The sequence below is a fragment of the Xenopus tropicalis genome, chromosome 1 (genome assembly GCF_000004195.4).
Source record: "Xenopus tropicalis strain Nigerian chromosome 1, UCB_Xtro_10.0, whole genome shotgun sequence".
Lineage (NCBI taxonomy): Eukaryota > Metazoa > Chordata > Amphibia > Anura > Pipidae > Xenopus > Xenopus tropicalis.
Genome location: NC_030677.2, coordinates 178178769 through 178206295, shown reverse-complemented (window position 1 = coordinate 178206295; position 27527 = coordinate 178178769). Strand labels below are relative to the sequence as shown.

Sequence of the window (27527 nt, the reverse complement as noted above, 5' to 3'; positions counted from 1 at the left end):
TGTCTCATTCTCCTCACCAAAGCAAGCTAACAGGGTGAAGTAGGGAGCTTTCTCATGGCCCCCATGTATTGCCAGTAATACAGCACATAATTTTAGATTCAATACACCAAGCAAGAAATCAAGTTAAAACTTTAAATTTATTGTAATGATGTAAAAACAAAGTAAGCAAAGAGTAATTTCTCCATCTGTGTACCATCTGTTTTTTGTTTTTTGCTTAGCCCCATGTTACAGACTCAGATTTGCATTATGGGTACTCTTAGGATGATAGACAAATCTACAGGTGCCAAAAAATATTACGAAAGTTTACAATGGAAACTTCTAGGCTTCTAGGCCTTTTCTTCAAAATGGTTGAGATAAAAAAGGAGGTGTTAATTATTGTGGTTGGTTTATACGTTACAAATGACTGCTGTGCATGTCTCCTTAATTGTTGCATTGTGCAAGATAAGTGTGTTTTCCACATACAAAGTCAGTATTTAGTCTCAGATCAACAAAGTCCTTTTGTGTTTCAGTACCCAATAACTCATTAGGGCCCCTTGGCTTATACAGCATGTTCCCACATAGCCGGCTTTCCAAGCTTCCTTATATTGATGGTAGGGATTTTATGGTTTTATTACATCCTACCTATAAAAGCAGAATCACTGCAACCTATGCGTCTATATTGCTATTTCATCCTCTAAAGCCTAGACTAGCCCAATGTTCTTGATGGCAATGTGTTGGTTTGCATGTCAACATGTACAATATTGATTTTTTTGTATCAAATAGCTAAAGTCTTTTTGCATCATATTCAAAACTTTACTTGCTGTTTCTTTGCTATTAATATAGTTTATATCCTAATATTGGAAGCAGGAAAAATGGAAATAAAGCAATACCAATAACTAACAGAATAGTTCTCAGGCCGTAGCCTTATTGGGCAAGATACCAAGCCTGACCAAGAGGCCAGTGTGATCTCAAAAACCCTGTACTTTAAAAAGTTTCTTTATAAATTTTTCTCGAAAATGTTACCAAATCGAATGTTTGCTTATTTATTAAAAACTGAAATGCATCGAATTCATTTTCTACCCACCATTTTCAATGGGTTTATAAACCCTCAAAAAGTTTTGAAAAAACTAAAAAGCTATCATTTAAAAAATGCATTAAGTTTCTTTAGGACAACCCCCATTGACTTCTACATGAACTCACATTCTTTTTTTACATTCAAGTTTTCAGCTATTTTCCCCTTTCAAACATTTCAAACAATAATTTGAATTTGGGAGTTTTAGCACAAAAAAATGTGAATTTGAGCATTGATAAATCCCCTTCTAAGTGTATTGAGTTTTATTGCACTTTTCCTTTTCCCAGTATTAGGGTACAGACTATATCAAAGCTGGGGAAACATTATCAGCCTTCTATTAATGACTTACCAGCTGTATATGACTGCACAGATATAAGGTGCAGGTTTACAAAACTCAGAAAAATCTGGAGACACATTTTCTAATTGTTGTGTTTTTATTCTTTTCCAAGTTTATGTACCAAGATCCATCTGGTCCTGCTGGCCTATGATCCAAATATAGGGTAGGGATGGGCAGCATTGGTAAAGAACATCTGAAAAATAGTAAATGATTCTTCTTTTTACTTTAGCAACAAAGCAATTCACTGACACCCCCACATACAGTAGTCTACCTTATTATTATTATTCCAGCTATTTGCAAATAATATTTTGGTACATTATAATAACAGTTGTTTTATATTTAAATAAAGATTTATCACATTTGCTAGTACTAAATTTTGTTCATCATATGAGGCTAGCAACCAACACAATGAAGAAAGTCAGGACAATTCAGGACAATCCCTGTTGTGATATGGTGATATCAAACTATTGCTGCATCTGCTGGGTTAGGTCTCCAGTATCCCTCTTTACTGGCAGGCACACTCAAATAAAGCCATCTTATGTTGGGTTGTTATTCATTCATTTATCAGCATTATTTGCCATAAATGTTAAATATTATCAAATTTCCTTTTTTGTTAACCACCTTTAATTTTAATGCCAGTGTCTCTTTAATCCAGGGTTCGATCCCTTATTTACTCATGAGCCACATTCCAATGTAAAAAGCATCAAATAAGGTTTGTGATTGGCTATTTGGTAGCCCCATGTGGACTGCTGGCCTGCAGGAGGCTCTGCTTGGAGTAAAACTGTGTCTCTATGCTGCCAAAACTTGCCTCCAAGCCAGGAATTTAAAAATGGCACCTACAGACCACTGGGAGCAAAACCAAAGGGGAGGTGAGCAACATGTTTCTTTAACTTAACTAAAGAGTATGCTTTACATCTCACCTACAATATTTGTCATGATACTGTCCTGACCCAAGACAGTACGAAATCAGAAAATCAAAACAGAAAAGCTAAAGCAATAAATCCAAATATGTATACATTTTGACAGTGTAACAGTCTATAAACAGGCCATCTGGTGTGTATGTTCCCACGCTGGTGTGTTATAAACTTGAAAAAAAGCTTAGATATAAAAAATGCAAAAGATTTAAGCCATTACCATCACGTGAACCACACACAAAACAAGGGGTATATTTTTGGACACCCATCTATATAATGAGAAAAGTATGTTGGAGGGTAACCAAAATAGAAGACCTTTACAAGGAACATAGTATATGTTCACCTATATAAAAGGGTCAAAGAGTGATTTGTCTTATTATCTTTTAATCTCTGGAATGGAATAGGCAATAACAAGAGAACAGCACATCCACTAAGAATGAACAAAATAGGCTAAAGGTTCAGGCATTAGTATAATATACACAGCGTACAAGCAATGTTCAATAGTTATAAAGTACATAATATGTAATATTTATAAAGTACAATATTTAACATTCTACATTCCACATAAAGATATACATAGGTATAAGCAATGGCCAGTACAGGTCATACCATCTGATCAACTTCAGTCAACTCCAGTTATTTGAGACCCCATTATAAAATAAGACATAAAGCCACAGAGGTGAGCAATATTCTGAAAGAAAAAAGGCAAAAACATTTTTAAATATTAATGTATCATGTGCATATAACATACTAAATACTCCTTAGATTACACTCAGGTCCAGACTGGGATCAGTATAGGCCCTGGCATTTCAAGTACACAGAGGTCCAAAAAACACCCCAATCAACCCAATAAATAGTGTATGTATGTATGTATATCTTTATTTATAAATCGCTACTTATGTACGCAGCGCTGTACAGTAAAATACATTAATACAAACAGGGGATTATTAAGATAATAATAGATAAATACAAAGTACAACAATAAATACAGATAGATACCAGATAAATACAGTTGCAATAAGTTAAGAGTCAAAGACACAAGAGGATGGAGGTCCCTGCCCCGTAGAGCTTACAATCTATATATATAGTGATATGTCTGTCTATAACGTATTGCAGAAGCCACTCTGGCATTTGCTAGAATCCATAGATTGCCAGTCTGGGCCTAACAACACTTAGGGGAATGGAGTGCTTAAAACATGTAGGCCTTAGCTGCCCGCAATGACAATAATATAAAGATCACACTGTGTCCAAAGACCCGGCTCCAGAAAGAACATTGGTGATGTTGCCTTCTAGTAAACAGTAAAATATTCTTGTAACACACAAAATGCTATCATTGTACTTTCCTAGTCACAGTTATCACAGAGTATCGCAGAGTATCGCTTGGCAAAACTGTGTTTATCTTTCTTCCCAGAGAACACTAGGATTTGGTATAATGCTGGGCAGCCAGTTACATCTGTAATTACACGTCCTCATATTATTCACATTTATGCTGGCTTATTTATTTTCCCTTCGTTCAGTATTTATCCTGACCTTTTCACATATTTGCTGTGATTTCAAACAAATCTCACCATTCTTTGAAGAGACCTGAATGGCAGAGGTTGCTTTCAATTAAAAGGTGAGCTGAATTAGTATTACAAATGTTACAACTTCAGCCTCATTTACAGCAAGTGCACTCAGATGGACTTATAAGACATTAAAGGCACCTTGACATTAAAGATCACTGGATACTGGATGCCATCGCAGCTGCATTGTAGGGAACAAAAATAATTCCCAAACACTGTACTTTATTAGTAAATGCCTCTTCTTATATTTCAAGCTTCTATCCCAGCCCAAGGCCACCATAGCCATTTTCCAGTGAAGATCTGTGCCTCACGAGATGCCCTTGGTATCTTCCTTTCAGAGCACAGCCCAAGACTCCTGTTATTTACATGTGCTTAGGGACTGAGAATATATACTATTTAAAGTTTACAAACAAGGCTGATTAGTAAATTAATTAGTCAGTTAAAATTACATGTCAACATTACATACAGTCCATTCTGCATCTGAATTGTTTCATAATCAGCCCTATAGCCAAAGCTACAGCACACCCAGGGCCGGATTTGATAACATTTTAATTGGCACAGGAGAGAGAAAGTTGATTTTATTGTAGGTGAGCCAATAATTTGTGTCTTTAAAACATATTTATAACTCTACGTAACTACACATTGTGCACCCGAAATAACTCTCATGCAAGGTTTTCTTTTCATTTTATAGGATCTGATAACACAGCACCCCAAGGTCGCCCCCTTTCTCTGCCTGCCCCTCCCCCTTGGGGGGCATGTAGCCCCTAAGTTTGTGCCACCCTAGGGGGCACATTTACTAAGATACGAATCTGAACCGAATTGGAAAAATTCTGATTTGAAAACGAACATTTTACGACTTTTTCGTATTTTTTGCGATTTTTTCAGCGTCTTTACGACTTTTCGGAAATTGTCGCGACTTTTTCGTTACCAATACGATTTGCGCGAAAAAACGCGCGTTTTTCGTAGCCATTCTGAAAGTTGCGCAAAATCTGGCGATTTTTTCGTAGCGTTAAAACTTGCGCGAAAAGTTGCGCCTTTTTCGTTGCGTTAAAACTTAAAAGGTGCGACGCTTCACGCAATTTTCCATCTGGTACATGAATCACACCCTGATCTTTATACATTGTCGGACAGGCCCACCAGGATACCAGGAAAACTCCCGGTGGGCCCAGGTGTCAGTGGGCCCTCCTGCTCACCCTACCATTTGCCTATACCATAGCCATTACTCAATTCTATATGAGAAAAAAACAGAAGAAATGAAGGAAAGGATAGATAATAGTATGTAAAAAGAAGTAATTAAGAAATTAAAGAAAGTGAGTGAACAGGAAAGGTGGTCTGGAGAGTGGGCCTAAGGTCTAAAATTTTCTGGTGGGCCCTTGGCACCCCAGTCCGACACTATCTTTATACATTGGACTAGTACCTTCTACAGGGTTTACAAACCAAACAAGAATGGTAAAAAAATAATATGCATATCCAAATATCTAACTAATGGGGCTACAGTCTACAAACATGGTTATGAGTGGTTTGTAATCTGGCACCCCAAGAACAAAAACAGATGAACATGGGTGAGACACTGACCACTGATACGTGGACTTGAGACCCACTAACACTTCAATACAATCATGCAACATGCATTTATAGTAATAGTCTTTTTTGTTTGGGTTTTCTACTTAATTATGTTATTATTTTAGTTAGGGACAAATATGCAGATAAGAGTTTTGGGCTTCTGCATTGAACCTAGATCATACTCATTATCCTGTACAACTGTTATTTTATTTTATATTTTGGGAGGGAAATTCCCCTGTAAAACAGCCATGAATAAAATGGAATCCTGTTTGTCTCGTGAGAACCAGAGTCTCTTCTCTGCTCTAGATACTAAACGAAACTATTGTTATAATGCACACTTAAAATATGATAGATTACTTAGGTTGTCTATGTTTTGTGAAATATAACCTCTGAGGAATAAAACTGAGGGAAAAAAAAGTTTTAAATAATTTATTCTTCTGTAAAAATAGAATGAGGCAAAGTTGCATGCTATAATTTTGAATGACAACCCGAAATCTAGCAGATAGAGTAAGTGTTTCAAGCCTACACTTGCAGAAATGACTTGTGCAACACTCGTTTCAGTTAGCGTTAAAAATAGCAAATGCAGATCTAAACAGCAAAGGGATTATATTTGCAGAATAGGAATATTAGGTAAATGCAGTCATTTATTCCCATTACTGGCCAAAGAGCTGAAGGTAATCAAATAAATTCAATAATCAAATGATTTTTATTTTTAATTCAAATAAAGGAATTGAAATATCGATATCTAATGGTTCTTGTAACGCAGCTGGGTGTCATTTTTTTGTCAGTTAATGTTTGCTGTGAACTACTACAGCTGAAACAATCCATCTGTCATCAAAGGCCTCTCTGTCAGGGCAGACTCATTCCCTGATTTTGCTACTAGGCCTCCCTCGTAAAATGGAAGAGATATGTTAGTCATTCCTGGATGTGACTGTTTCTCTTAAAACCTCCAAGAAAAATTCAGCAGGAAGGTGTTAAAGAGATTCTGACACCAATAATAAGACCTTTTATACCTATCATAACATTGTCTTTGCATGCTATTTATAATTTTGCCTTAAAAGTATTTGCCTGATGCTTTTACATTCCCTATCTGATCCCCCATGTTCCTCTATGAGGGGGCTGCCATATTTGTGCAGCAGTAGGCCGTTAACATTAGAATCTATAACTGACAGGCTGAAAAGGGACAGTCAGGTTGGCAAAACAGTCAGGTTTAGGAACTCCATGTAACAATTACAGGTATGGGATCCCTTATCCGGAAAACCGTTATCCAGAAAGTTCCAAATTACAGAAAGGCCATCTCCCATAGACTTCATTATAAGCAAATAATTCTAATTTTTAAAAATTATTTCCTTTTTCTCTGTAATAATAAAACAGTACCTTGTAATTGATCCCCACTAAGATATAATTAATCCTTATTGGAGGCAAAACAAGCCTATTGGGTTTAGTCAATATTTAAATGATTTTTAGCAGACTTAAGTTATGGAGATCCAAATTACACCCGTACCTGTACTTACAAAAGGAGCCATATCAGCGAAAAATGATCAACATGACCTATAGGGAACTTTTAATGAACAGTAATATTTTGAAAAGTAGTTTTTTTAGAGTCAATATCACTTTAAGGAAAGATGGTTTTCTTGAAATCTGAACTTCACTTTCTATGTAAACCAAAGTTATGGCTGATGGAACTGGAAGGAGGTCACAAATTACCTTATAAAACATGGACAGTTATTTCCCAACTACTAACTATCCCAAATAAAAAGACATGAATTTACTGAAAAAAATAGTTTGAGTAAAAAGTTTTTTAACCCATAGCAACCAATAAGATATTTGCACTTAAACAGGTACCCAAGAAATTCTACCTGCTGATTGGTTGCTAGGAGTTACTGCTCCTCGATAAATTACATAACCACATTAGTGCAATATTTACTTTTATGACTGAGGCACTTTGAAAAAGCAGTTTTCCAAAATATTCATGGCAAAACTACCCAGTGTTAATAAATTACCAGGGCAGAATTTTTTTTTTTTTTTAAAGTTTCTTAGAATATAATTTTTTTATTAGACAAAATTTCATTTTTGTGTTGGTCCCCTTTAAAGGTATAATACCATGCAGAATGTTCAATATTTATGCAGTAATGTTTCCTTCTTATGCACTTATAATTATCAATAGCATATGTATATCCATTTAAACAAAGCTTTTTTTCTCAGTCACTCTGATAATTACAAACTGAAAGTTGTAATCAAAAGAGTTTTCTTTTACAAACGTTTCCATCTTATTATAGTATTACACATTGTTTTCAGGCAGAAAAATAAACAATATTTTTTTCTTGATCATAGGCCATTTCAAAATTCAATATGTACTATGCATGGGACTTTTAAACTGAGTTCTATATATTTGCTGTAACTATCACTTACACACAATAACATTACAAGTGACAATTTAAAAAGACTGAAGGTTACAACACAGCCCCCTTGCTTTTAGGTCAGTGTGGTTATGTTCATTTGAGAGCTTAATGGCTTCCAGCAGTTCTCCCTCCCACTTTGATAGTGACAAAAAAACCGAATATGAGCTGAATGAAATTCTTAGGGAAGGTCTATATTTATTTCTCACATATTACCAAAAGACTGCAAAAGATATATTCCTCAGACATTCAGAGAAAAGTCAGACTGGGTTCTACCCGCACGTGGATAAACTGACATTGCTTTAGGCAACTAAATCTGAATTGCTGTCTATTCTTATAGTTCTGGGCCTCCATGTTCATGGTTTGCTTTACTGAGAGATCTTCATTTGTTTTTTAACCCTATCACAAAGTATAGAACAAATCCATACTTTAGATCGCAAATCTTATTGATTTGCCATCAGCCTGGGCTTAGCTATACATTAGTACTAACATGGAAAAGGCAAAGTATAAAAATTGGGCAATGTATTATTTTACAAGTGCAAGTGGGTGGGTGAGGTAGTTTTAGGGTGGGACAATGAGGACATTTACCCTGGTCCCTTAGTGTCAGAGGGGCTTATTTGGAGGACTGGGATGTAAAATCAGGAATATCCAAAAATCAGGAATATCCAGTCTACAACCCTTCAGTTCTTGTGAGCTTTACATGTTCCAGTGTAACCATTTCTAATACAGCTTGGGTTGCAAAAGTTCAGTCTTTCTAAGTGACTAAATATTTGATAGAATTTCTAGAATTGTTGTTGCTGAGATTTAGCAGTCAGAATGCAATGATAGATAGACAGACAGACAGACAGACAGACAGACAGATAGATAGATAGATAGATAGATAGATAGAAGCTTTTTATTAATACATTGAAATTAAAGAAATCTGAAATTTAACCTCAGCTTTTCCTTTACTTTGGCTTTGATGTGGGAAACATTTCACTGACTAATGGCATCCAAGTTCATATCTTTAATCACTCTCACTAAAAAAATCTATGCAAACTACAGCAGGGATCCCCAAACTTTTTTTACTTGTAAGCCACACTCAGATGTAAAAAGTGTTGGTGAGCGGCACAAGCATGATAATTTCCTTGAGGATGCCAAATTAGGAATATGATTGGCTATTTGGTAGCCCCATGTGGGCTGCTAGCCTGCAGGAGGCTCAGCTTGGAGAACTGCTTGGAGTATTTTCTGGCACACGGGGGAGATTAGTCGCCCGCGAACAGGGAGTTAAATCGCGGGCGACTAATCTCCCCCGTGTGCCAGAGCCCTAAATGGAGTGGGAATTAAAAGAAAAACCTAAAATGCTAAAATATAGTATAACACAGTCAACTGTGATACCTTTAGTGTCAGAGGAACAATACTTACATGGTACAAAGGCACAAAACATCTGCATCCGACATGTTCTGCAACATAATGCTCTCCCATCGGTGACCTTGAGTGTATCCCTAACATAGAATAATAGAGACTTATTCATCGAAATTCATATTTGTTCAATTTTAATTTTTTTAAATAACCTATGAATTTTAAAAAAGACAAATGTTAAAATATTATTAAAAAAATGTAAATAAAAAAAAACAAGCAAATAAAACCTTTAAGAATTAAATACCTTGAAGTTGTAATTTTCGTGTTGCAAAAGCTTGAAAGAGATTTGAAAAAAACTTGATTTGACAAAATAGTTATAATTTTGCCTAGGACAGCATCCACTGACTTTCAGATGCTGAAGTTTTCTGTGTTTTTGTGCTTAATAAACATAAAAAGTTTCTGTTTTGTTTTGGTTTGTTTTTTTTGGTTTTTTAAACCATAATTCAATGCAAGAATGAACTACAAAACAAAATATGATTAAAAATATTGATAAATAACCCCCCTAGGATTGTAAACTCTACTGGGACAGGGACTGATGAAGTATAATCTCTGTATTGTTGTGGAATATGTGGGCTCTATATACAAAAAATAATAATTTGCCTTTGAATTTCACTAGCATATAAGAAAATGTAAAATTGTGCCAAATCTAATAATAGAGACATACATTTTTTCAAGAAATCAGGGAGCAGTCCCTAGTTTCCACAAAAACTCTACAGCGCTGTGTACATAAGTAGCACTTTATAAATAAAGATATACATACATACAAATACATGACCTAACCTCTATACCACAATAAGCTCTGCATGGAAACAATGCTATTACCCACTTTCCCCACAGTCTCTCCAGGACTGAGTGAGGGTTTGCCTGGATTGCAGCGCTCTTCTGTACTGCTTTGCTTCCTTCTGTCCCATCACATGGCAGATTGGAGGCATTCCTTCCGGTTATCTCACTTCCTTAGTGGCTTAGATTACCATTACCTCTATTGCCTAGGTGGAAACACACAAGTCAAAACTCAGACACGTAGAAAGGTCAGGAATCATTTTAGCACTAAATGCCATTTTGTTTCTAATCCCATAACCCCTAGAACCCCTAGACAAATATATCAAAAATCTATTGGTGCATTTTTTTATGAAGAGCAGTGTTATAAAGAGTGCAAAGATTTGGTAGAACTTCAGAGAGCGCTAACTAAAATAATGTCAATTGAGAGAAAGATTTATGCACCTATACAGTTTTCTTGAGTTGCTATAACTACAAGCCCTTGACCTAAATTATTTTAGGCATTCAATGACTTCATTTTTTATTTCAATTGTTAATAATAAAATTGCAGTTTTATAGCGTGAGTGAAAACAAGGTTTACCAATATAGTACTTTCCTTTGAATACGATATGGGAGTTAGTGTAAAAACCTTTTGAAATCGGAGCGTTTGACATGGGGAGTACATTTAACTTTGGCCTTGAAACTGGTGCGTTTGTCTGGGCTGCTTACTAAACTGAAAATGGCTGCTAACATTTTACTAATGTAATGTAGAAAATCTAACGGCAAGGCAGGAAATGTTAATCTTTGCAAAAGCCACTAGCAAATTGAATGTGGCAAAAGTAAGTAATTCTTTGATGGTGAATTCTTCACCAGAGCACAATGCCACTTAGCTACATAAAGCAATGAGATATTAATATGACAAAAAGGATTATAAAGCCATGCAGAAATAATATATACCTTATATAAGCCCTTGGTAAAATCTAGTTTAAACAGCACAATGTGTGAATATTAAAAGGATAATGATGCAGCTAACAAAATATTGGAAAACTTAGAAGGTTATAGTTAATTATAATAGTTAATAATAATAGTTAAAAAATATAGTTAATAAAAGGTCTAGCTAAGGATTGTTTGTACAGGCAGTCAGAACATGCAAAGCGATAAGAGAGTGCACACAAGTACAGGACAAAGAAATATATTGCTAATAATGCGATAAAAATCTAGCCTACAATAAGAGAATATTACATGCTGCCCTATCAAGGGATACTTTTTTACAGCATCAGCAGATCCAGAATATGTTCCCAAGCCAGGATAGAAGTAGATTGTAGATTGAAAGATGGCTGTATTAAAGGAACAGTAAAACATTTTCATTTGAGATACTTTTTTCCGCTTAGGGAACACCAGTACAGGAGGTTTCAGGTTTGCTTCTCAAGTGAACTGGGGTGGCACTAGACAGAGACAGAGAAAATGCCCCATGTGACATTATTATTATTATTATGTTATTTATTTTAGCCTTTTGGGGACGCCTATATACAAGCTGTGTTGAAAGGAGGCTTTCTATTCATTTCTATGAGATTTTTAGAAGTGTATTCATTAATGGGTGAAAATTAAATTTCAGTACACAAAAAGAGATCGTTCCCGCACACCCAAGCTCTCCAAAAAAATTCAACGCCCGGTGCTCACTGTTAAAGGGATCGGCCCACTCCAAAATCCAGTGCAACAAGAAAAACAGGTGTCACTCAGAGCTGCAAACAAGGGAACAAGCCCTTTAAATTTTATTTGCGGATATGCAAACAAAATTTTAAGGGCTTGTTCCCTTGTTTGCAGCTCTGAGTGCCACCTGTTTTTCTTGTTGCACTGAAAGTTAAATTTCACCATTTCATAAATATGCTTCTAAAAATCCCATAGAAGAGAAAGTGGGTGAATTTTTCTGTGGTGAGCTCTAATCCCACATTTTGAAAAATCTGCCCCTAAGAGGCTGATTTATCAACATTTGAAATTTTTTTCCACAATTCAAAATGTATTTTCTTTGCGCAAAAACTCCCAAATTAAAATTATACATTTGAAGCATTAGAAGTTTTTTCATGGTTTAAATCAATTAAGTTTTTTATATTAAATTACTTTAATAAACAAGCAAACATTTGAGTTTGGTAAAATTTTGTGTTTATTTGAATTGAACTCACAAACGTGACAAATTTGAAAATGAATAAATAAATCTCTTAGTGTCTTGCACTCACCTTTGTACAGAGGTATAAAGGCATCCATTGTGTGGAAGAACAGAAGGAAAATACAGGTTTTTTGCTGCCTTCAACGATTAAAAGGTCCAAGACCTTCCAGAGGATTCCCCTACTAGAAAAGCACAACATTTTAGAGTGAAAATTCATAGACATAATATCAGAGAAACAGGAATGTCTACATAGTGGTTGACATAGAGACAAGCCATCAGACATCAGGGCTAATTCGGTCGTTTGGTCCTGGGTGTAGGTGACAGGTATAGGCGGGTATAGCCGTCGAGCTGATGCAGTCCCTGATCTGACTAATTTTTAAACCTGCCCGATCGATATCTGTCCAATTTCAGGCCAGATGTTGGTCAGGCAGGCTCGTCATTAGTGCCCATACATTGGACAATAGGCTGCCGAATCGGTGTAAGGGACCAATATCAGCAGCTAGAATCGGCCCGTGTATGGCCACCTTAACACTAACTAACAATTACCTATTTTAGCTGAACCTACTTTTAAAGTAACCTGAAGCATTCTATAACAGAATTGCCCCAGCATTACATGACACAGGGGCCCAAGAAATAAAAGGAACAGTTGCCCCAGCAATATATGACACTGTGACTTCAGCATTAGATGTCACAGTGACCCCAGTAATAAATAGATTATTTTACTATGACATTGAAACTTTGAAATAGGCACATTGGGTAATCATACACTGAGCTGGTGGATACACAACTGTAGCACATCATGAGCACCTCACAGTTTGGTCTAGAGAGAGGCAATAGTCTGCACTGAACATAGACGCAAGTATACTAAGTTTCTTACATTAAAAGTGCAATCATATGACTATAATTGTTTAGTATTAGTGTTTCCTGGGTACCACTTAAATCCATTGATTGATTATTATTATCAAGCCATAACGCAATATTTTGATGCCAATTGAGCAGGTAGCTTGAATGTAACTAGTTAATAATGAGTTGCTGACCTGTGCACAGTTAGGAATGTATTTTTATCAAAGGGGAAATGTGTTCCAGTTCTTTCTGCCTATTTCACTGGGCTCATTTATCAGGGGGTGAGTTGAAAAAACACCATGACCCCTTTGCAGCTCTAGCAGCTAATATTTTAAACATGTGCCCAACATGGACACAGATTTAGCTGACAGCATTATAAATGCCACCCCTGTTAGTGTGTCTGCAAGGCAGCAGAAATGACAGTGGGCAGGTGGTATAAAGGAAAATGCTGGTTGTCAATTCAGTTTTCTCAAGCAGATAATTAGTCTATCCTGCCATTTATGAGACCAAGATGATAGCCCTCCCCAAGGAAAAACTGGTAGGATTGGGTGTTCTTCTTCCATCTTATCTGCCTATGCCATTGGACTAATGGCTAAATGCTTGCATCATTCTGATTTGTCACCCTAAGAGAAAAAAAATCACTTATTTGGCATTTTGATCCATCGACAGAACACTTGTTCCTGCAGACTAGGGGATAATGCAAACAAAACCAATGTTGGGTGCTTCAGTGATGCCCCTGCTTGCTATAAGGCATGCCAGTTATACTGCCAGCATTCTAGAAATTAAGATACACGTAGAAATACTTTTATGGACAAAGCACTTTGTAAATGAGCCCCGCTAACTGTCTGTGTCACAAAACCATATTGGACTTGTAGTAAGTTGGTATGAGGCAAATAGCTGAATCTGTGCTTTGAAGGGGTGGTTTAGTATGTTATAGAAAGCCCTATAGCTAGCAAAAGTGTAGGTTATAGGTTTTAAGTTATTTACCTTTTTCTTCTACCTATTTCCAGATTTCAAATGGAGTCACTGACCCTGACAGCCAAAAAACTGTTGCAGTGTAAGGCTACACTTTCATTGTTATGGTTACTTTTTCTTACTTATATTTATATTCAGTTCCCCTTCTTTACTTATTCCAGTTTCTCACTCAAATATCTGTCTGGTGGCTGTAAAGCTGCTAAACAAACAGCCAAAAACCATTGAAAAAAAGACCAATTGCAAATTCTCTCAGAATATAATTGTATACATCATGCTAAAAGTTAATCTAAAGGTGAACTGCCCCTTTAAGTGTAGAACGCTGCAGCTCTGAGCTGCCTGATCAGCCCATAAAGGAATTAAACTGGAATTTCGGTCAGTCCATTTTACAGAATAATCAATCACACCAGTGGCTAAAATGTCAAATGAGTCGTTTTATGGGTCCTACGCTCAAATAATTATGCTGGTCGTTTGGAGATCTGGTTGGGGATGTGGCTGGCTTTACACTGTAGGGTACGAAAGAAGTTTCAAAATGCTCTCAGCATGAGATGATATATTAATAATAAAAAAAGCAAAAAAGTCCTTAATAAAAACAGAGAAATAAAATTAAAGAGATACAGACAGTTGTCAACTAATGACAATGTTGAATTCCTCACACAGAAATAACCCAGGCAGTTTTAAAAAAAAGCTTTTAAGCTTATAACAGAGCTCATACTCCTCCGTACACAGTGAGCTTTGTGCTAAACTCCTCTGCTGCCCCGGCTGTGAGTCCTGACAGACAGCAGAATGCACCGGGCAGGCACAGGTAAGCAGGGATCACAGCCTGGGCACCACAGAAATCCCCATCTCTCTCACTCACACAGGAGAAAGTGCACTGTGCATGGAGAAGGGTCACATCTGTACTGAACTTAAAAAGCAATTTTTAAACTACACCGCCTATGGGGATTCTTATTCCTGCAAGTCATTATTTATTATCCTTTATTTATATACTGCTGACAAATAAGTCGAGAATGATATCACCCTCTGCACTAGTGGAGTTTACAGACACAGTTCCCTACAATGTACAAACAAGTGTTTTCTATTTGTCTTTTCCAAATGAGCAATGTGATCTCATACAGAATGTTTTCTGTGTTCTGTATTCTACATGTACCCCTGGATAATATCAGTAAGTTAACAGTCTTCAAACATAGATGTTTTATTGCCTAATTTATTATAAGACTATTTAACATCCATAATCCATGTATGCCTTACATTTACTAACACGTTATTAATTGTTGGAATTTTAAATTTAAAATGTTTAACAGCATTTAAACAATACAAAGTCATGTTATATTATTACATTTACAAATGTAAAGTGAAATACAAATGTGAAGTGTAAAAGGGAAGGCTATTATAGGACATTCCTGTATGTACAAGGCAGATCTCTTTAGTAATTCCTACGCACTTACTGCATCTCATCTAGAGCTGTGCAATTCCTTAACCCCTCCCTGTATGAAACTGCCCTTATGGCCTGGTTTGGGGTAGGACAGAAGGGTGCTTACCCTGGGTACCCCCACATATTGTTCTACTTGAAATTACAAGTTGATTAATATTTTATTGGGTAATAAAGAATATTGGTGCAAGTACTTTTGTGCATACAATTTAGTGTTTTTGATCCTTCCATAAGTTAACCCTATTGCATGCCATTAAAATACACATATGGGATCCCTTATCTGGAAACCCATTATCCAGAAAGCTCCAAGTTACAGGAAGGTCATCTCTTATAGACTCCATTTTCAGCAAATGATTCTAATTTTTAAAGCTGATTTTCCTTTTCTCTGTAATGATAAAAAGTTCCTTGTTCTTGATCCCAACTAAACTGCATGAATCCATATTAGTGGCAAAATAGTCCTATTGGGTTTACTTAATGTTTAAAATGGTATTTAGCAGACTTGAGGTATAGTAATCCAAAATACAGAAAGATCCTTTATCTTGAAAACCCCAGGTTTCAAGCATTCTGCATAATACATCCTATAGCTGTATTTGGAATAGCTATAACATAGAAGGGTAACACATATCTTACCTGTATTTTCTTCCCTCATCTCCTCTTGATACAAACACATAGTATTCATCTCCCATTTTAGGATTTCCACTATTTTCCTTAATGTACCAACTAGAGTTCAAACAAAATATTTCCACTCCTCCTAGAGAAACGATCAGATAACAGAATTAATATATATAATATATATACTGTATAATATATTAATATTAGTCCCGGTTTGTACTAAAATGTTCCAATCCGTTTCAGTTACCATTGCAAATTAATTGTGTCAATATTCCAGTGAACAATATATATAAACAATATATCCCTTGCCTATAAATCGGCAGCAAACAGGGAGATAATACACTGACACTAAGGGCCAGTTTCACAAAGACATTTTTAGAGATGCTGGATTCAATATGAATGATAAAATCAGCCCTCTATTAGTGATGAACGAATCTTTCCCTTTTCGCTTCTCCATAACATTATGTAATATAATATGTGAATTAACAATGTTCTCTGTTGTGTGTATTTTTATTTTCTAAAAAACAGACATTAACTTAACCGCATTTAGTGGTTGTGATTTCACATCCGATAGAGCCGTCTGTAGGAGGATACAAGCAATGATTTTCTAAAGGCCAAGTAAAGCACATCCACTAAACTGCAGCTTCCAGTGTTTATTCAACTTCAGCTCCCAGTATGCCCTCTTGCTGGTTGTAATATAAAAACTGGGGACATCCTGAAAATCCATACTGATATAGAGAGAGTAAGCAAATGAGATTTATTTCTTTATGAATTGTGTTATAGAAATAAACCTTTAACAGTTAAGTGCACAATTTTTCAAGGAGTGTCTGTTTCTTAGCTATCTCCAGTATTACCACTATGCTTCAGAAAAAAGGGGGATTCATTCAGAGTTGAGAAGTATATATTAATGAGATACATGTATTAGAGTTAGATTTGTGAATTAGGAGAGAATCCTACATTATTTCTGTAAACTTTGCTGAGCTGAGTATTTTTCTCCAGGTCAGTAATAAGTAATATAATTTATAAATGTACACTTGGTTTATTAAGGAGATGCAAAGGGTTAAAGATGGGTAAATTACAAATATTTACTCACAATACATTAATCTTTCCTAGAATTCCTGTGCAATTCTTCCACTCTGATTTACATTGGCTTTCATCAGGTAGTGAATAGTGCACATATACTGTAGATGAAATGATGCCCCCATGTAAAGGATAGGCATCCACATGCACACCCCTGTTTAACCATTTCCAGCAGCAGTTATGTCAGACATATGCCAGATTCTGAGTTTACATTACTGGCACTTCTGGGTCAGGACAGTATAAGCTACGATCTCCAGAAAATTAATAGATTGTAAGCTCTTTGGGGCAGAGCCTTCATCACCTCCTGTGTTGGTTATTGGTTGCTTTTCATGTAATTCTGTAGTTATAAACCCAAGTACTTAGTGCATAGCAATTTAATGAGCGTAGTGTTAAGGCCATTATTTAGCTGAGCTGAAATAAATGTATTTTCTCCATCTAATAAAATCAGCTCTCTATATATAAATAAATAAATATATATATACATAATAGTTTACATGAATAATTTTGTTGGATTGATATCCCGCATGTATACTTGTATGCTTGAATAGCAAAACAGATTCAAAAAAAATCTACAAGAATTATATTCTAACAAAGCCACAAGAAGATTTGGACTATAGGAAGAATGGGACCAATTACCTTCAAGGGGTTAATATTGTGTAATATGTAAATTAACAATTTTCTCTTTTGTGTGCATTTTTATTTTCTAAAAAAACAGGTATTAACCGCATTTAGTGGTTGTGATTTCACATCTGATAGAGCCGTCTGTAGGAGGATACAAGCAATGATTTTCTAAAGGCCAAGTAAAGAATATCCACCAAACTGCAGCTTCCAATGTTTATTCAACTTCAGCTCCTGTGTTGGTTATTGGTTGCTTTGCATGTAATTCTGTAGTAATAAACCCAAGTGCTTAGTGCATAGCAATTTAATGAGCGTAGTGTTGAGGCCGTTATTTAGCTGAGCTGAAATAAATGAGCCCTTCCAATGTATGTATTTTCCCCATCTAGAAAGTGCACTGCAGTGTTGATCTCCAGAGCTCATGGGGATATTATTGAGTCCAAAGAAGGGGAACTAAGCTGGTTAAGGGTATAGAAAGTCTTAGTTATAAGCTGGCCAAGTTGAGAATGGTTACACAAGAGAAGAGTTGCTTAAGTGGAGCTATGATAACTATGTACCAATATATAATGGGATCATATAATAAACCCTCTAATCCTTTATGTACCAGTATATGCTTCTAGTGAACATGGAGACATCCACGGAAATTAAATGAAAGGAGGTTCCATTTTAGAATGTGAAAAAGGTTTTTTACAGCGGGAGCTGTGAAGTTGTGGAATTCTCCCCCTGAAATGGCTGTAATGGCAGATACATTAGTTAGCATCAAGAAAGGGTTGGATAGTTTTTTGGAAAAGGCAAAAATATAGGGTTACTGAAATTAGCTGTTGGTACAAAGCTGATCCAGGTACTGGTCCGACTATATTTTTATATGTAGATTTTCTGTCCATTTGCAGAATTCTTTGAAAATGGGTCTCACAATAAAATATTTGTATTGCAGAGGAGAAAATGGGAGAGCATCTGCCTTATCAAGTCAAGTGCTTAATAGCATTGAGCTTGTTAAGATATTTGAAGGTTCATAGTAGCCATTCAGAGTGTAGCCATTTAGGTTAATGTTTTGTTTATGATCACATGTGCCCCTGCAGAATGTGACACTGCACCTTGACATCCATCAAGTAGATGCTATGGCTTCATGAATCAAAGCAGTTGAGGGTTCTATAAAAAAAAGTTGTAAAGTTTGAACCACCACGACTACTTAGGTGACCAAAAAATGCTATTTGCTGATTGGTTGCTATCACTTACTATATCAGATATATTACCCTAAGTCATATATGGTATATTTGCATTGCACCATACCAAGAACCCCAGCCCATCTGTGCAGTTATATATGTAACTATCTCCATTCTATGTATCGCTTGGATATATTGATGATATTTATACATTGTATAACTGTATGTTGTATTATTTAGAAATATTGCTACAATTTAACTTTGGGATGTGTGGTTATTTCCTTGTCTATACCCCCCTTTCTTTAGAAAACAATACACATAAAAGGATTGATACACACATAGTGTCAAGCATGTGTGATTTCAATTTAGCTCGTTGGCTGTGCTGCATGTTTGAGCTCTGTTACAGTACATAAACATTATAATTGCATCTATATTTTAATCACAAACTGTCTCTGTAACAAATGTTCCATAAAAACACCATAATCTATAAATGTGCATGTTGACGTGTATTCAGAATACAGCAATATATTGCATACATAAATTCCTTTGCCTTTTATATCACAAAAAAAAAAGATATTCCTTTGCCCAGCATAGGTATCTGGATCCTGCGTTTCTCGAGCTTCGGCAGAACTGCAATTCCCCCCTTATTGTCCAAGGAATTCTGGGCAGCAGCAGCTGGAGGGCCAGAAATGCTCTAAGCTGTAGACACACTTAGAGCATTTAGTGTCCCTGTGCTCAGTGCCTGGTGATCCTTTTAAAGGGCAATTTACAGACTTTGACGTTGATCCCCTAAGGATGCCTAGGCCAGAACAGTGTCTCAGGGGTCCAGCCTGAATGTCAGTAAGTGTGCAATTTAGAAAGATCTCTTAGATACTCATGATATATTAAACATCCTGAAGCTGAGTTAAAGTTTGGGCTGAATACTTATTTGTGGTCCTAGACATGGAGATAAGGGTCACATTTTGGACCACAGAATGAGGTTTGAACTGATCACTGCTGTTTTAAACGGTTAAGCAAAGCCTTTATTGGACTACTTATTATTATTTTATCTGGACATTTGCCAGAGGTTAACATTTATAAGGCACTTATTTAGGTGTGTGTCACAGGGCTGCTTGCTGTAGGAAGTGGTACATCAGCCCTATATCTATCCAAGTGCAGCAATGTCTAACCAGGGATTTATATAAATACCAAATGCTGGGCTACATTGATTTCAATATATCCCTGCATGCTACATACTCCCTATCTAGCAAAGAGCCGAATCCCATCTCTGAATTATATTTCAGCCCTCTGCTTTGCATTAGAAATGACTTGTCTGTGTTAATGTTAAAGGGCATTAAGGGATCACTGCACATTCCCTGTCAAATCATTATGGCTTAATTTGTGCCAATTAACCAGACCTCACATAGCTGCTATTACCAACTAAATTGAGCTTAAAAGTAGATATCTCCTGCCATCCAGATACAGTCACTCAATTTAAAAGATCTCTGCAGGCACTGAATGACTGAAGGTAATTCCTAGGAAAGGAAGAGAGCCGAACGAGGCAGGAGAACAACATTTTAAGATAGTCTAAAAGTGCTTTACTCAATAAACTGGTAAACTGTTAGTGCAGCATGAAGGGGGAATGTGCGTTAAGAGGTATAATATACTTCTTGCAATTGAACTCAAGTGGGAAGGAAAGAGATTATGGAAGGCTGAGTGCATCTGGAATAAAATACAGCCTGTGCCGTGACAGGGAACAGCCTGATGCAACTGACAATAAGGCTTCTATTCACACAGGCTTGAACACCTGAGGTCTAAGGCTTCCTAGCTTCATGCACCTGTCTGTCTGCAGATTATATGGGTGTGAATGATCTGCCGCTGCTTTGCCAAGAACATGGCAGGGGGATGTCTCCTGCCCATTAAGGTGATGAGGAGTGGGCTGGAAGCATCCATCAAGCAGTCTAGGGAAATGATTACTGCACTGTCTCATTCTGCAAATCCTAAACTGTATGTAACAGGCTTGCCTGCTAAAACATTTATTTTACAGGGGGAATCCTCATGTCAGATTCAGGGAAATAGTGTAAAAAAAAAAAAAAAGAAAAAGTTTTATGTCTTAAACATTATTAGTTTCAAGTTACCTGCTGCAACTGTGTTATGTGAGGTTTAGTTGCATTGTTTTTTCCAGCTATACTAACGTACTGTGCCGGTTGTTGGGGGATTATGTAGTTCAACAACAGATCAATATGTTCAACATTTTTAGGCTTCATTTGAGCTGCTAGTAATTTAACTGCAATAATTACAAATTGCTAGCATACTTGATTTATATGGAGTTAACAGGAAATGTTTGAAGCTGGTCACGCTAGTGAGGTAATTTCTTGTGATAGGATAACAACTATTTGTGTTAGCTTTTTGTCATTTCTTTAGATTGCATGCTCTTGTGAACTTGTCTTGTTTCATTCTGGAAATCTATTTGTTACAGTTTTCTTCTAAAGTAATGCATAACTTTGATAATGCCAGTCCTGGAATCCAGCAGGGTTGCACATACACTGCATAAAGAATGCTGAGAAAGAGGTTGGTTAAATGTATAGGTTGGAAAGAGTTACTCTTGCGCGTTTTCTAATACTGAGGTTTTTATACTGTTGTAGCAGTAATCTGACTGTTCGCTTGCTCAAAGTTTCTATTCCTAGATCCCACTTCAACTTAAATGCCTATTCCCAGGGAGCCCATAGCAGTTCCTGGTAGGGGAAGTCATTTTAACCCCAGAAGGGGTGAGTTATGGGTTGAATGCTTAAATATATCCATGGGACAGTTGGACTTCTGGACTATGACACCTCTAGTAGCAGAACCATGAACTAAGCTCTAGGCTTCCCCTCTAGAAGGCTCTTTTCCACCAATCAACAATAGCCAAACTGAATATCCTCTTGAAGGCAAAGGTGTATAGAAGGATACCTATAATATAAACACAGCACTGTCTTTGTATCTTTATAAAGTCCCAATCAGGCCTCCCTGCTGCACTAGCACTACTTAATAGACTCTCTCCTGCCTGGAAGCTTCAGATACATTATAGGGGGCTAATAGATTTCTAATGCTGTTTAACGGTCATCCAGTATAATTAGCACATATGTTTTAAATAGCTGATAGTTGTGTGAGCAATAAAGCAATTACCAATTGCCAGGGCTGACAGTTTTCCTAGCTAAACTCCAGCCCAACAGCTAATTGGGAATGTCATCTTATCTCCATTGTTTCCAATTAGTTGTGCTAAACCAGCACACCAGACTAGCTGGTCTGGGACTAATTTATCTGTTCCCATTTATATAAACAACTTATTGCTGTCCTGTTTGCTAAACTATATTTCCAGTTCCTTAAATATAATAATAGGATGAGACAGATTAAAAAAATAGGGTTTTTTTCACTGGAAAGTTAGCAAAGCATAGTATGAGTAGCAGGGTTTCTAGGGTTTAGCCCAATGAGGGGCCCCATACTTGGGCCATTTAACCAAGTGCTGTAAGTGGTGCAATAATAATGTTCTGTAGCAGAATAAATTACTGTAGTAACAGAATTAACTCCTCACAGGAGCTCTGGGTGGAATGTATCTTAGATACTCTTTTTATAGTTATGTAGGAATTGTCTCTGTATAGTTACAGTATTCACTTATGACTGTTATATAGGTATGTAAACATGGCATTTATATAGTTATATATGTATGACCACTACATTGTAATGTATGGCATTTATATAGTATGTATTAATGGCTTTTATATCGTTATGTATGGGTGAACGTTACATATATACACATGTATGGCCTTATAGGGCATAGCCGGGTGACTTTCACATAAACGGTTAATTCAAGTCTTTCAGCCTGTAAATCCCGCAGACCCGGAGATTAAATCAGTAGCGCCTGAAAAGTTTTAAGATTTGTGTCTGGAAAATTGAGTTTGTCACCGAAGCAACATGTATTCACTTACAGGAATGTACAGAACGGGCAGGGACTGTGGCCCCTCACAGGGGACCTGTCTGGGCTTCAGCAGTTTGCAAAGCAGAGCGCACAGCAGCTCCTCTCCCACCCACAGCTGCTGTGATATCCCCATGGCACCCAGACAGGGCTTTGATATCCCTTGTACCCCCACAGGCTGATCGTGTGTCACAATGGCTGCAACTCACTTGCCTGTTACCTGCCTCTTTATCCAAAGCTCTCCGGTCCCCAAGTGATCCCCACCCCCCATGAAAGAAATAAAGTGATGGGTTTCTAAGTAAGGCACACGATAGATACAGAAAGAGAAAGATGTATGATAGATGATTACATAGATAGATAGATAGATGATTACATAGATAGATAGATAGATAGATAGATAGATAGATGATAGATAGATAGATAGATAGATAGATAGATAGATAGATAGATAGATAGATGATAGATAGATAGATAGATAGATAGATGATAGATAGATAGATGATAGATAGATAATATTTAAAGGAGATATCTTTTCTATCTGAGTATTTTTAGCAAGTTACCACCTTCCCCTACATTGAGCGGTTACATGGATCTCAATCAGTTAGGAAATTGGGTAAAAGATAAATATAAAGCGAGCGCATAGTTCCCTTACCCCCAGTCTGAGTACAGACCAGTCCAGTTGTTTCCCTTGAAGTCTCCCAGTACTGGGATAAACACTGACACCAGGGTTACTCGTCTCCTTCCCAATGACCTGGGCCAGCTGCTTGGGATCTCCTTGCCTTAGTAAATTAGGCACCCCTACAAACGCTTTAATAGCCTTTGCTTTTCTCTAAACACTTGTGATGGGGCACAGACTGTGCTGAACTGAGATTCCCAAATCCCCAATCCAACCAGTTACTTTTACTTTAGTTTAGGAAAGTTCAGGTTAAACACAGAGCCAGCCTTGGAATGCAGCATGGCAGCTTTGGGGTTTCCTACAGTGCGACGGTTCCATCTGACTGGTGCCTACTGGGTAAGGCCCTCCGGGCAGTATGTGGGTGCAGGCAGAAGCTTTGCTACAAGCCCCCCACATCTGCTATGTGGATCCCATTGTGCAGGCAGCTTAATGAATCCAATCCAGTCTCCCTCCCTTACAGAGATATATACATAATATGTGTGTGTGTGGACTTTATGAAATATTTAGCTAATTACATTGCTTTTAATTTCACCACATGCCCCTAATATCACTGAGTTTAAAGAAATTCCCCAATTGCCTCCCTGCTTAATTCCATGTGAGAATGAGTTCGTTCCCCATCATTAATATGTGGCAGAGCAGTTAGTGACAGTATCACGGCCTTTTCGTCCTATTTATCCCCTCTCTCCCTGCCTCCTAGGGCGCACATTGTGCTAATAAATCCACTTTCTAGCACATTCAAATGTTTTACTGGGACTATTTCATAGCCAGATTCTGTACCCACAGAAGATGGATCACTTCCATTACAAGCGTTCAAATCGTAAAAACAAATAAGGATTTTTTTTTTATTATTTTTATTATTGGTAACATGATTTCTGGGATAATTATATTTAACGTGTTTACTGTCTCCCTCAATTGTGGGAGAATTTGCGGGCTGTCTCGCCCATATTTAAAGCAGATTGGGGGAATGACAGTCAGCAGAGTATTTGCCAGTCACATATTTGCCATTTAAAGTTCGTTACAAACCCCCTCACTCTGCTAAATCCCTTTGCTTCGGACTCCCAAATTTGTTCTCTTTTAAATGAAACTAAATTCCATGGGAGAAGGTGTCTTTATGAGTATTTCCTACGAACAGATATATTTAATTACTGCCTAATCTAAGAACTTTTATGAAATGATGTATATTTGTGAGTTACTGTCTATTCATATTTTCCTCTTTCATTCATTATTCACTTAGAATTTTGGCAGCATTAACATATTTCGCAGGTGAAACATTATATTTTATTATAACTGCAATTATTTCACAGGCAGTAATTCAGAAAAAGGTGGATTAGCCAGAATGAACAGTAATGGCAGCCTTAGAAGATCTAGGAAAATAGCTGTATTTACTTGTTAATGGACTTATCTTTAGTGTAACTCTTTTTTACTTTGCTGTCAAATGCTCTTTTGCTGGAAGGATGATATATATCTATCTATATTTATATATTTAATCCCTGCGTGTTACCTTGCCTGTAGGTACTGATTACACTTTAACATATTTATATACCTGTCCTTGCAAAGGGATGCTCATAAAATAAAATAAAAGTCTATGTTACCCTTATATAGGCGGGTAGATATGAATATTTATTTCAATGTAAGGGCGCTAAGATGAAAGCCCAATAAAGTAATAAACAATAAGTGGAGAAATATAGGCAGAGACTCAGCATTTCTGCAGAGAGCAACATGTGGTCTTTGAACTGTTAAGAAACGATAACTTTCTGGGAGTTCTAGTTTAACAACAGCTGGAGGCACACAGTTACTGGGAGAAGGTTTCAGCTGTAAACAGCATATTGGTTATATTATTAGAGAATAAGCATAGACTATAAATTATTACAGAACAGAGGAACATAAAGAGAGAATAAAAACTTGTTTTTCCTACTAGGGTCGATCTCCCCTTTAATCCGGCTGGAGATTCCCTGTGATCCTGTGTGCGGCCGTGTAGTTATTGACATTATCCCCAGATAAAGTGACTGGCATTGATCTTCTCATTAAATGGCCAAACAACAAGCGCAGGTGGAGAAGGATCATTAGCGCCAGTTCTCTCAGATTTAATTCCTCTTTGGCGCCGTCAGCGGCTAATAGAAATAGCAAGTGCCCCTCTGATCCATCATTCCTGGGGGGCTGCAAAGTTGTCTCTGTGGGGCCCTGGGAGGAGTGCTCTAGAGTTAGGCAACTGACATCCACAGGGAGCTGCGTGGAACCGTGGGCACAGCATGGGCAGCTAACTGGGTGGCACCTGGGGACTGTGCTCATCTAGAGAAAACTGGGCCACATTCTATCCATATTTATCTCCAGGAATCATACTGTAGGTATCAACAGAACAATCGCTGGTGATAAATAGGGAGCAATAATGATTGCAATTGCCCCAGTTTTGTGTTCGTCAACGTGGCGCTAAATGTGAGATATAAATAGCGGTGTGTGCTATAAATACAGTCTGAAATATAAATGAGAGTCTGTACCTGGAGGCAGTGCAGTCAATTCAGGAATGAAATGTAACAGTTACTCACAGTCAGTGCAATGGAAATGGAGCCAGAGCTGTAGCAGTGCCAGGAGAAGAGAGTGCCAGTAAAGTGTCGGGCAGACAGCAGTCACTTCCCAGTAGCGCCAGGCGCAGTGCAGCTCCCAGTGAGGCGCAGCCAGTCGCCCCGAATCGCTCTGCCCGGAGCCCAAGTGCTGCCTCTGTCTCCTCGCCCCGAAATCTAAATGATTCACACACACAGGCTGCTGCGTTCTTTTTTTGTCTCATTTAATCGTATTCGTTTCAGCCTTTCAGCGGCCGGGAGACAGGAGGCGAGTTTATTTGGCGAGGGGCGAGCAGGGCGACCCACTGTTGCATAGTCAATAACATCCTTTCTCTCAATGCCCGTACAATGGGGGCGCTTGGCCACGGACCCGTGGAAAATCTCTTCATTATTTCGGGGGAGAGAAATAACCGGGAACCATTCGCTTGGAAATGATCCGGAGCTGTCACTAATGGAGAAATCAGCCCCTTCCCCCAGCTCAGCCAAGCCACACGGATAGCAGGAAAGTTGGGGAGTGTTTTTTGATGTGTTCCCCTTGTTCCTAATGAATGAGAGCCAGGGAAGAGGCAGCTGATAAACTAATGAATAGACATCCCGCTCACTCGCATTGCGCCAGGGGTTGCTGGAGTTCAGCTCAGTTTGGCTGCCTCTGGCTTCACCTTGGCCGGCGACTGATTAACCCTTTGTGTGCTGCAATTAACGCGGGTCGGAAGGGGGAATAAACCATGAATCCCATAGCCTGACACCCTCACACCAATATCCTCCCCAGCACTCGGTTAATAAGGAAAAAATTCGGGCTCAGCCCCTGCAGGGTTGCAAGGTGCCGGTGCCCCTCAATGTCTCTCACTGATGTGACTTGTTTCACTGGAAACTGCGCACCCTTTCTGTCCGCTAGATGGCAGCCACAGCCAGCGATTCTGCCGCTGAAAGGCATGTGCGTCTCTAACAGGGTGCCTGTGCTGCTGGGACTCTTACAGGCATTGATCCTGCCAGACAACAAAAAGGGACAGGAGCTGCGTTTCATTAATAATTCCTCTAACGCTGTGGCGCAACTTCTCCACTAAATATCGCACTATAGCGGGGGATAGATATAAATATTTGCTCAAATACAGATACACATTTTTTTTATTATTATTCTCATTGTTAGAGATCAGTGGGAAAGTGCAGGGGGGTGCGGACAGGGAGTGAGAGTGCTGCTGGGGAGAGAGTGAGATTCCTTTTGACATCAATCTAAATAATTCACAGTCTCCTCATTTTTACATCTTCATCTCCAGGCCGTGTAAGTTCTGCCATTTTCCCATCAGCCACTCCAAGTGGTGCATTTTGTTGTGGCCCATGCTAATCAGGGCTGCGAGCAAATGGCAGCAGCGGGCAGGCAGGCGATGTGAATGAACAGTGCGCTTGTCAGAGCCCCCCCCCCCCCCCCCCCCCCATCATTCTCCCTCCTTCCAGCCCCAGTCGTAGGTAACAAGGCAAATGGAAAAGGGGGGGCCTGAGG

The 27527-nt window shown here is 37.8% G+C and overlaps 1 long non-coding RNA gene across 4 annotated transcripts; it reads right to left on the bottom strand.

The window, feature by feature from the left end:
• Positions 1-1001: 1001 nt before the first annotated feature.
• LOC101734714 lies at positions 1002-27440 on the bottom strand. Of its 4 annotated transcripts, XR_004220483.1 has the most exons (8): positions 26015-27440; positions 16025-16145; positions 12218-12329; positions 10054-10213; positions 9472-9501; positions 9231-9310; positions 2912-2993; positions 1002-1581 (listed from the first exon to the last, which is right to left on the bottom strand). It is a non-coding gene; the product is annotated as an uncharacterized LOC101734714 (long non-coding RNA). The 4 variants fall into 4 exon arrangements; XR_208176.4 differs by lacking the exon at positions 9472-9501 and having other exon boundaries at positions 10050-10213; XR_001171490.3 differs by lacking the exon at positions 9472-9501.
• Between the last annotated feature and the right edge of the window lie 87 nt (positions 27441-27527).